General features: G+C 34.8%; 1 pseudogene; it reads left to right on the forward strand.

The window, feature by feature from the left end:
- The first annotated feature begins 350 nt into the window (after positions 1-350).
- On the forward strand, positions 351-916 carry LOC109387679 (WASH complex subunit CCDC53 pseudogene; annotated as a pseudogene).
- Positions 917-8,914: the final 7,998 nt, after the last annotated feature.

Consider the following 8,914-nt stretch of genomic DNA (forward strand, 5'->3'; position numbering starts at 1 on the left):
GCTAGGCACTGCTCTGGTAGAGAATTATGGGGCCTGGGTTGATGATAATTAGTCTTTGGACTTATTTTCATGCCACAGGAGAAAATTGTTGCCAGTTCCTTGGCTTTGTCCTCTGGAAAAATGTTTATAGATTCCCAGGTGGGAAATGTAGAAATCCCAAAAGTAACTGAATTTCAAGGTGAAATTGTTATAGTTCCTCATTTTAAATGAACAGGCATGGAGGTCGTCTCTAATGTGGGAGAAGAATTCATACGACTGTAGAAAGGCCTTATTAAGAAAATGTAGGGAGGAGTAAGCCATGTCGGGGAGGGTCTTGTGGGTAATCTCTGGATCCCCTGCCTACAGAGGAGATGGATGAGGATGGGCTTGGTCTCATGGGGTCAGACATAGACTTGACCAAGGTGCCAGCTATTCAACAGAAAAGAATGGTGGCATTTCTAAACTAGTTTTTGGAGCACCCTATACAAGTATAATTCCTCAACTAATATTCTATAGTTCATGAGGAGAAACTGGCATACTTTTCTCTTCATATCCAACAAAGTGAAACAATTCTAGATGCAAAGTTTTCATCTATTTCAGGCCTAGAATATCTCCTGTAAGTGTCACTAGTATCAACAAATGAATCACATTCTGAAACCACTTTAGAGAACTCACAGCAGAACAGTTTACAAGACTCTGGGCCACAGAAAAGTGAAGTAACAGCAGAAAATATCTTAACTGTAGCCAAGGATCAAAGATAAGCCAGATATCTTAAAATAGTTCATCTGGGTATCCCAGTAAAGGCAATAAGAAACAAAATGATATCAGAAGGACTTGACTCAGATCTTCTTAAGAAGCCAGATGCTCAAGTGCCTGATGGCAAAGGTGAAAAAATACAAAAGAAAGTTCAGATAATGAATGTTCTTTTAGTGGCTAAGTTTAATTTCAATAAAAATTGCATATACATGTATAGGTGTATGTTTACATTCTATCAGAAAGAGAACCTTAACTGTATCTCTCAGTCATAAAAGCATCAAATGGCCAAATATCCACCACCAAGCCTCCTCTGCGTTAAAACAAAAAGTAATGCATTTATAACCTAGAAAAAAAAGTGCGGAAATTATAATTCTCTAAAATGAATATAGGTATGGAACAAATAAGGAACAGAGAACCTTAAAAATAAAAAAATTCTAGAGTAGATAAAACTTCAAAAGGAGTATGCTATTCTACTTTGGAAAAATAGACTGGGAATATTATAGAACAAAAAATGAAGAGACTCCAATTAAAAAAAAGATTATCAGCAAATTATCAGGTTGAAAAGAGAGGGAAGGCAGAAAATGTGAACCAACAGGACTTAGTTTACTGATCAGCTGAATTAAATCAACTATAATAATATGACACATCTCTAATAGAATATGTCATAGTATATGCAGCTCAGCTCACTGTGCCCTTCTGTTGTTTGTGATAAGAGCAATCATCCTATTTCCCATTGTTCTTTAAAATATAAACAGAGCTAGGACCAGAACCAACATTACCAAAGAGACTGTCAAAATGTGCTGATAACAACTAGGATGTTCACAGCTGTCATATTTAGACTCCCTTTGCACAAATAATACAAAACAAGCCGATAAGCAACAACAGATTATGCCCACACTACGGAAATCCAAACTGGTATTGTGTGTATATAAGGCAACGCATAAAATATAGAAGCTTCTGAGGAAGTTCTAATGTCTCCATTCTAAGTACTGTATAGTTCACTACTTATTCCTTCATAACACTCATGTTAGAAGTATCTTTCTCAGCCTCTTAAATTCAGTTAAAGAATGAGAGTTAAGCAGGGGTCAAAATATGGGGAAATTATGACCAGCTTTGCCATTTTGTTCCTAATTTTAGTCTGAAATAAAATGCCCAAGATATCTTCAATGAAGAGGGCATCATTTTGTTCAGAGAGTGCTGTGCTTAGATGTATGCCTCATCAGAATTGATGTGGGGGAAAACAGCTATGACTCACAGAAATGTTAGTTATACATTTGAAAGAACTTCCAACCCGATTCTAAATCTAACCAAATTCATCATAGATTGACTAGATATTGTCATGAATGACCTACTTGTTTAGGAGTTAGACTGACATTTTTAACTAAAATATAACCTCTGGAAGCCAAGAGTGCTATCTTTCATTCTTTCTTTTTCTCTATTTAGCATTCATCTACCTGCCTACAAAGGGCTCAAACATAGCAATTACTTGGCAGAACTAATTCTTGTAAATTTAAGTATTAGCTCTGGAGAACCTGAGTGGCTCAAAGTCCATTGTTATTGGTATTCCCAAATATTAATTTTTTCTTACCTTCCAGTCTTGCCTTTCTACCAACCTCTTCTCATTTTATGCCATTGGTTTTCTTTTCTTTTAATCTTTATTTTATAACTGTGCTTTTCCATGATAAAACCAATGATACCAATGACCATTTTGCAGTCCCACTGATGGCTTTCATAACTAATGGGGTTACTGACCACTGTTCTGTTTCCTAGGGAATGAGAAAGTGATGCTGAATTGAGTTAGATTCAACTGAAAAGGTACACATTAACCCCTGGCCAGTGCAGGTGAAACAAAAGCTACTGCTAAAAATAGCTCTTTGTCCACTTTTAGTGTCATTCATTAGTTTTAAGAAATCAGGGAAAAACTATTCATCAGTATCAGTGTCTCTAGTTCATTTTATGACAATATCATTTATTGATTCAATTTTAACCTGTAACTAAATAAATTTATTTTTACTTAAAGCATAGTTTTTAAACACAGGTATATTTATATATTGGTTCTCTTGCTAGAAACCCTCATCATTTGAAACAAAACACCTTTGTTCTCCTCTGATTCCTACAACTTGTATGCAGCTGTATTAAACTAGGTCTGTATAGAGTCTTTCATACTCCAGCTACTAACATCTGTCCAAAGGGAAAAGAAGTACAACATTTTTTTCAGAAAATAAGAATTTTTCTGAGCTGAGTGTTTCTTGACAAAAACAAAGGAGAATCTGAAAGTAGTCATCATTTTAAAGCATAGAAGAAGAATTTAATTAAAGTCATCAAGAATGCACTCTGTAGAGTTCTCTTCTAGCATGCCTTGGCTCTTAGACATTGATTAAATAAGAAGAAACATTGATAGGGATGGGATCTCTGACACATTTGAAATACTCAAGTTTTAAGGAACCTATTTTAGATAAAATGAGAACCCTTGCTGATCTTGGCCCACTTTTAGAGACACATTCAAACCCTAAGCTTTTGTTATTCCTAAAATAGGTCATTAAGTGATTTTCTTTTATTTTTTTCCCTTTCTGCCTGAATGGATCCACATCTAAACACCCACATAGGTTTGTGAGGGCATTTTTGGGAAAATGGAGATCAGTTACATATTGCCTAACTCTTTTTACTTACAAAATAGATCTTTATGTGTGTGATTTTTTGATGCTAGATTTATATATGTCAAGATTCTGATTGCTCAAATGACTATAATATACAAACACTGATCAAATAAACTAAGTTTTTGGATAGCAATCAAATATAGCACTTGAAAGGCTAAGATGCAGATTTCCTCAGATATTGGTACAGATTTCTGGATATTATACACTTGTTTGGATACTTTGCAATGAGAAACAAGAACATGCTGATCATGAGGAAAGGGCTGTCATTCTGTTGAACTAAATTTACTTTGCATTCCATTTCTTTGCATCATAACAATCGGTTTTTTAGTTCACCTGCACTAACACCTCTGCTGTGAATATATACTTTCCTATATGAAAGTAACAACAGGCAATTGGCATTGCAAAGGCTTAGAAGATAAACATTATATATGTGTGTGTGTGTGTGTGTGTGTGTGTGTGTGTGTGTGTCTCCAACAAAATCAGGGAAAAAACTTGTTTTGATTAGCAGGGTGATCATACACATCTTAGGTGTAGTATAAACATAATGATTATCAACATAAATTATTCCTTTTCTTCCAGACACTATTATTGTAGCTCAGCTAATAGGATGAAACCTCCAAACTTTCAGAGAGAACGAAAGGAGGCCAGTAACTAAAAGTTGAATTTACTTAAGTAGACTATTTTTAGAATAGAATTGTTACAAGAGGCAACATGATAAATCAACATATTGTATTAGTCATTCATATTCATAAGGAAAAAAATAATTTCACACTGAGAAGTATCCAAGGCCTAATAATGCATTAAAACTGTTTTTATTTGTTATAATTTTTTATCAAGGTTAATAAAATTAACCTTCACTTCCTTTTCTGAACTAAAATAAGTATGGAAAGCATTCCTCTAATAAATTTCCATATATGTTGTTTATATTAAGATAACGTTTTATCTGATGAAATGAAGTATTAGTCAGTCTGATTTTCTAAGTATCCAGATATATCCTCTTGATACATCCCTAGATATATGAAGTTATGAACAAGAGATTCCACTCTTGGAACGTGCAAGGCATATTAATGGGTATAGACACAGCTCACAGAATCGTTGGGAGGGTTAAAGAAATCCTCCCCTTGGCTAGACTTCCAAAAATGACTTAATACCACGGTGGCACAGAGCCTCAAGGAGGCTCACTGTCACAATCTATGCCAACAAATGGGATGCCCCCTACATACCCCTTCTTCCCTGGTGACTCAGATTCAGACCAAAGTATTATGTGAGTGTGTTTGATTTGCCAAACCTAAATCACATCTGGACCTCTAGCCACAAGGATACTGAGAACAGTAAATCTTATATCCCCAACCTCAACATTCCAGAAAAAAATAATTGGAATGGGTTTTGAGAGAACCAATATACTTTCTTCATTTACTGTATTTGGAAACCAAAATGTTTATGACTAGGGGTTAAGTAAACCAAAATTTAACCCCCCTGAAGGCAATTTTGTTTTACCATGGAGCACTACAATATGCTATAAGAGAACTCCATTTTTACATGATTTCTAGCTAAAAGGAAGGAATAAATGAATCATCAGAAATTCATCACTTTTCCATGGGGAGGAAGACCTCAATATTGCTGATGTTTACTGATAGAGTCAAAATGGTCATTTTCATTTATAAAGATGTGAAAATGGTCATTTTCATTTATAAAGTCATGTTCATGAGACAGAGCACTAATCTGAAGTTATTTGTAATCTTGTTTTATTTATTTATTTTCAGTTTTATTGAGATATAATTGATAAACAAAATTGTAAGATAAAGTGTACAAGATGATGACTTGATATATATATATATGTATATATATATATATATATATATGTGTGTGTGTGTGTGTGTGTGTGTATGTGTGTGTGTGTGTGTGTGTGTTAACTAACTGGGGGAATCCTTTTGGGAGGATTGGTGAAAGGATTCCCCCAGTTAGTTAACACATCCATCACTTTACATATTTACCTTTTTGTGTGTGAGAACATTTGAGTTCTACGCTCTTAGCAAATTCCAATTACACAATACAGTGTTATTAACTATAGTCACTGTTATGCACTAGATCCTCAGAGCTTATTCATCTTATAAATGAAAAATTTTACCCTTTTATCAACCTCTCCATTTTCCCCCCACTTCCCAGGCCCTGGCAACAACTTTTTACTGTTTCTACAAGTTCACTTTTTTTTTTTTAGATTTCACATATAAGTGATACCATGTAGTATCTGTCTCTCCCATCTGCTTATTTCACTTAGCATAATGCTCTACAGGTTCATCCATGTTAGGAGGGAGGATGGGTAAATGTAATTTTCACATACCCATACACAAGCAGAATGGCCCTTTTGGGTCTTTTCTTCATGAGAGGCTTTCTTAGATTTTATCTCCAGCCTACCCCATATAATTCCACAGTCTCCACAATTTCAAAATTGAAGCTTATAAGCAATAGAGTTTGGCAGAAAACTTGCTACCAAAAGAAATCTTTAACAGTCATATATCTATTTCCCAAGTTTCCACTTTCAGTGTTTTATTTATTTATTTATTTATTTATTTATTTATTTATTTATTTATTTTTTAAGATTTTTTTTATTGGGGAATTGGGGAAGGGGACCAGCCAAGTTGTTGTTCTTCAATCTTTGTGTGGAGGGTGCCAGTTGCCATCTGGCTGCCCGTGGGCAGCTTTTGGCCTCTAAGCTGTAGGTGCTGTGTTTAATCTTAGTTGCGTGTGGGCGTAGCCACCATCCCACGCAGGAGTTGAACCAGCAGACTTGTTGTTAAGAGTGCATGCTCTATCCACCGAGCCATCCAGGCAGCAGCTCAGTTCAAGGTGCTGAGTTCAGTCTTAGTTGCGGGTGGACATAGCCCACCATTGAACAGGCAATCTTGTTGTTACACCAGCTGAGCCAACCTGCCACCTGTTGGCAGCTCAGCGGCAGCTCTGCTCGGGTGCAGCATCACTGGCCCATGTGGGAATCAAACCGGTAGCACTGTTGCTCAGAGCTCGCGCTCATAAGCCAATACTTAACCAACTGAGCCGCTTGGCGGTGCCCCATTTTCACAGTGTTTTAGATCTCTGTAGTTACTTACTTTTTGCTCAGCTCAGTGGTATGTTTTAATGGTGTCTTCTAGTTTTGTGGGGTTTTTTCAGAGAAGTTTATTTATGCCATCTATTCTAATATACTGCCAGAAATGTGAATCTATCTCTTAACTTATCTATCAAACTATTCATATCTCACCTTGCCAGGTATGTTTATCCTGCTCAAAGGACTTTGTGGACATAGTATAGCCAGTGAAGCCCTGTCATATGGAAAACAAATTACATTTATTGTGTGAAACTTGAAAAACAAAGTGAAAATGCTTTTTTCATGGATAAGAAAATGTTTGAAGTTCACATACACAATCCCCATGGTACTCTGTGTTCTATGAAATAAATAGTTATAAGCAATATAGGATTTAATGTCAAATCAGTGTGAGGAAGAACATTTGAACAGAGCTTTCCCGAGAATAGAGGCAGAGGAACCCCCTTTCACTGGAAATATTCCCAAAAGGGTTGAGTGATTATTTTTCCATGAGCTAATTATAAAAATGTATTATTCAGGGTTTGAATAGATGATGTCTAAATTCCCTTGCATTTTAATATTCAAAGAATTTATGAATCAGTGATTTTAAATCATGCAAAATTTTTTAATCCAAAAAAGAAAGCTTGCTCCTCTTCAGGCTTCAAATATCTGAAATATTTTCCAAGTTATCGTTAATCATTTCAATTTGTAAATCAGGCATTTCTTCAATTAAACTGTTATCAAATAAAATACATGTTCTAAACGTATCTTGATTTTATTTAATCTTTAATTCACTCTAAAAAGCAAAGCAATAAATGTAATTAATTTCATCAGTTTTGTAATATTTTCCCAAATGTTTCAATAATTATCAATTAAAAAATTTTCATACTTACATTTTTTTCTTCTAACGTATATATCAGAAAAAGAGCATGATCACAAATTTAAAACAAAATGCTTCAACTCCATCATGTTAATATTGAGAGTTTAGAGTTTGATTGCATGGAGGAATCAGTATTCAGTTTTAATAACAGAATGTTTTCATAAATGAAACCAAAAATCATATCAAATTACAAGCATACATGAAGATACAGCATCAAAAATAATCCCAAATTCACACATTAATTTCTTAATAACATTTTTGTATAATTTACACAATAAATCTATGAAATTGTTACTCTCTGTATAAGTCAGATACTATTTATTGCTCATAGACATTTTGTTTATTTGCTTGTTTATGTTTTTTTTTATGTTTCAGGAAAACCCGTTTAATGCTTCTTGCCATAATGTATTCCTAGAAACCAAGTCATAAAATAAAAATATTATAATTGTATGTTGTATTCTTTACCAAGAGCTCAGCAGTGAATAAATCTTAGCCTGAACTAACATGTGTCCTAAAGGCAAGGCAGGAAAGCCCATATAAGCCTATAATGATAAAAATACTCAAAATGATACTTTAAACCACATAAAATGAACATGAATGAAATATGCATATAGACTATGTGGGGGAAAAAACCTACAGCAATATAACATATAACTATTGTGTTAGAAATTTGACCTAAAACCATTAGCTTAGCTAGAAGAGACATCAAGCATCTCATTAAGAGTGATTTTGCTTTATCATCTTAGAATTTTGAAGCTTATGTAGAGGGATGATCCTGGTATTTTAAGAAGGTTTAAAAGAATCTCTGAGTCATGCTCTTTCTTTTCCCTATATCAATTGTTCAGTAGTAGGATAGAAACTCAAAAGCCGGTATGCTGACCTTGGGGGTACACTTTGAGTCGTATACTTAGTGCTTCCAGTTTTGTTTTTCCAACTGAAAAGCATTGAAAATGCGAGGTACTATCTTTTACCCATCTCCAGCAAGAAGCAAGCAGCTTTGTCCAGCATCTTCAGGATTTATTCTCTCTCCTGAGAGCTCACAGCACTCCCTGATCCAAATGTTTATTTCCCTTCTTCCCTTCATAGCTTTCAACTTTCCCACCTCAAGTTGGCTCTCATGTCTTTGCATAAACTAAGGAAAAAAAGAGAAGAAAGGTTGAAATGACTTTTTTTTTTTAATACCCTGCTGGATGTGAATCAGTGACTTGGTCATGTTGAAAACTAAAATGTGAAGATTGTATCTTAATAAGAGATAACATTTATTGAATAGCTTCTGCTTCTTTGCATCAGGAACTATGCTTAGCACCTCATGTTACTTATCTCCAATCCTCACACTGATTTGCAACCAAATTTTATAATTTCCATTTTACAGATGAAGAAACCAGGTGCAGAGACTTTAAGTAATTTTCCCAAGGTCGCACACATAGTGAATGAAAAGCTGGGGTTTGAATAAAGTCAGTCTACCCCTGTTTTTTTCCCTCTTACATTGGCCTTCTAGGTACCTAGAGAATGATAAGGGAAGTCATTTGGGTTTTAATTTCCAGAAAGGTAGATATGATCATT

This window comes from Hipposideros armiger, unplaced genomic scaffold, assembly GCF_001890085.2.
Source record: "Hipposideros armiger isolate ML-2016 unplaced genomic scaffold, ASM189008v1 scaffold_166, whole genome shotgun sequence".
Taxonomy (NCBI): Eukaryota; Metazoa; Chordata; class Mammalia; order Chiroptera; family Hipposideridae; genus Hipposideros; species Hipposideros armiger.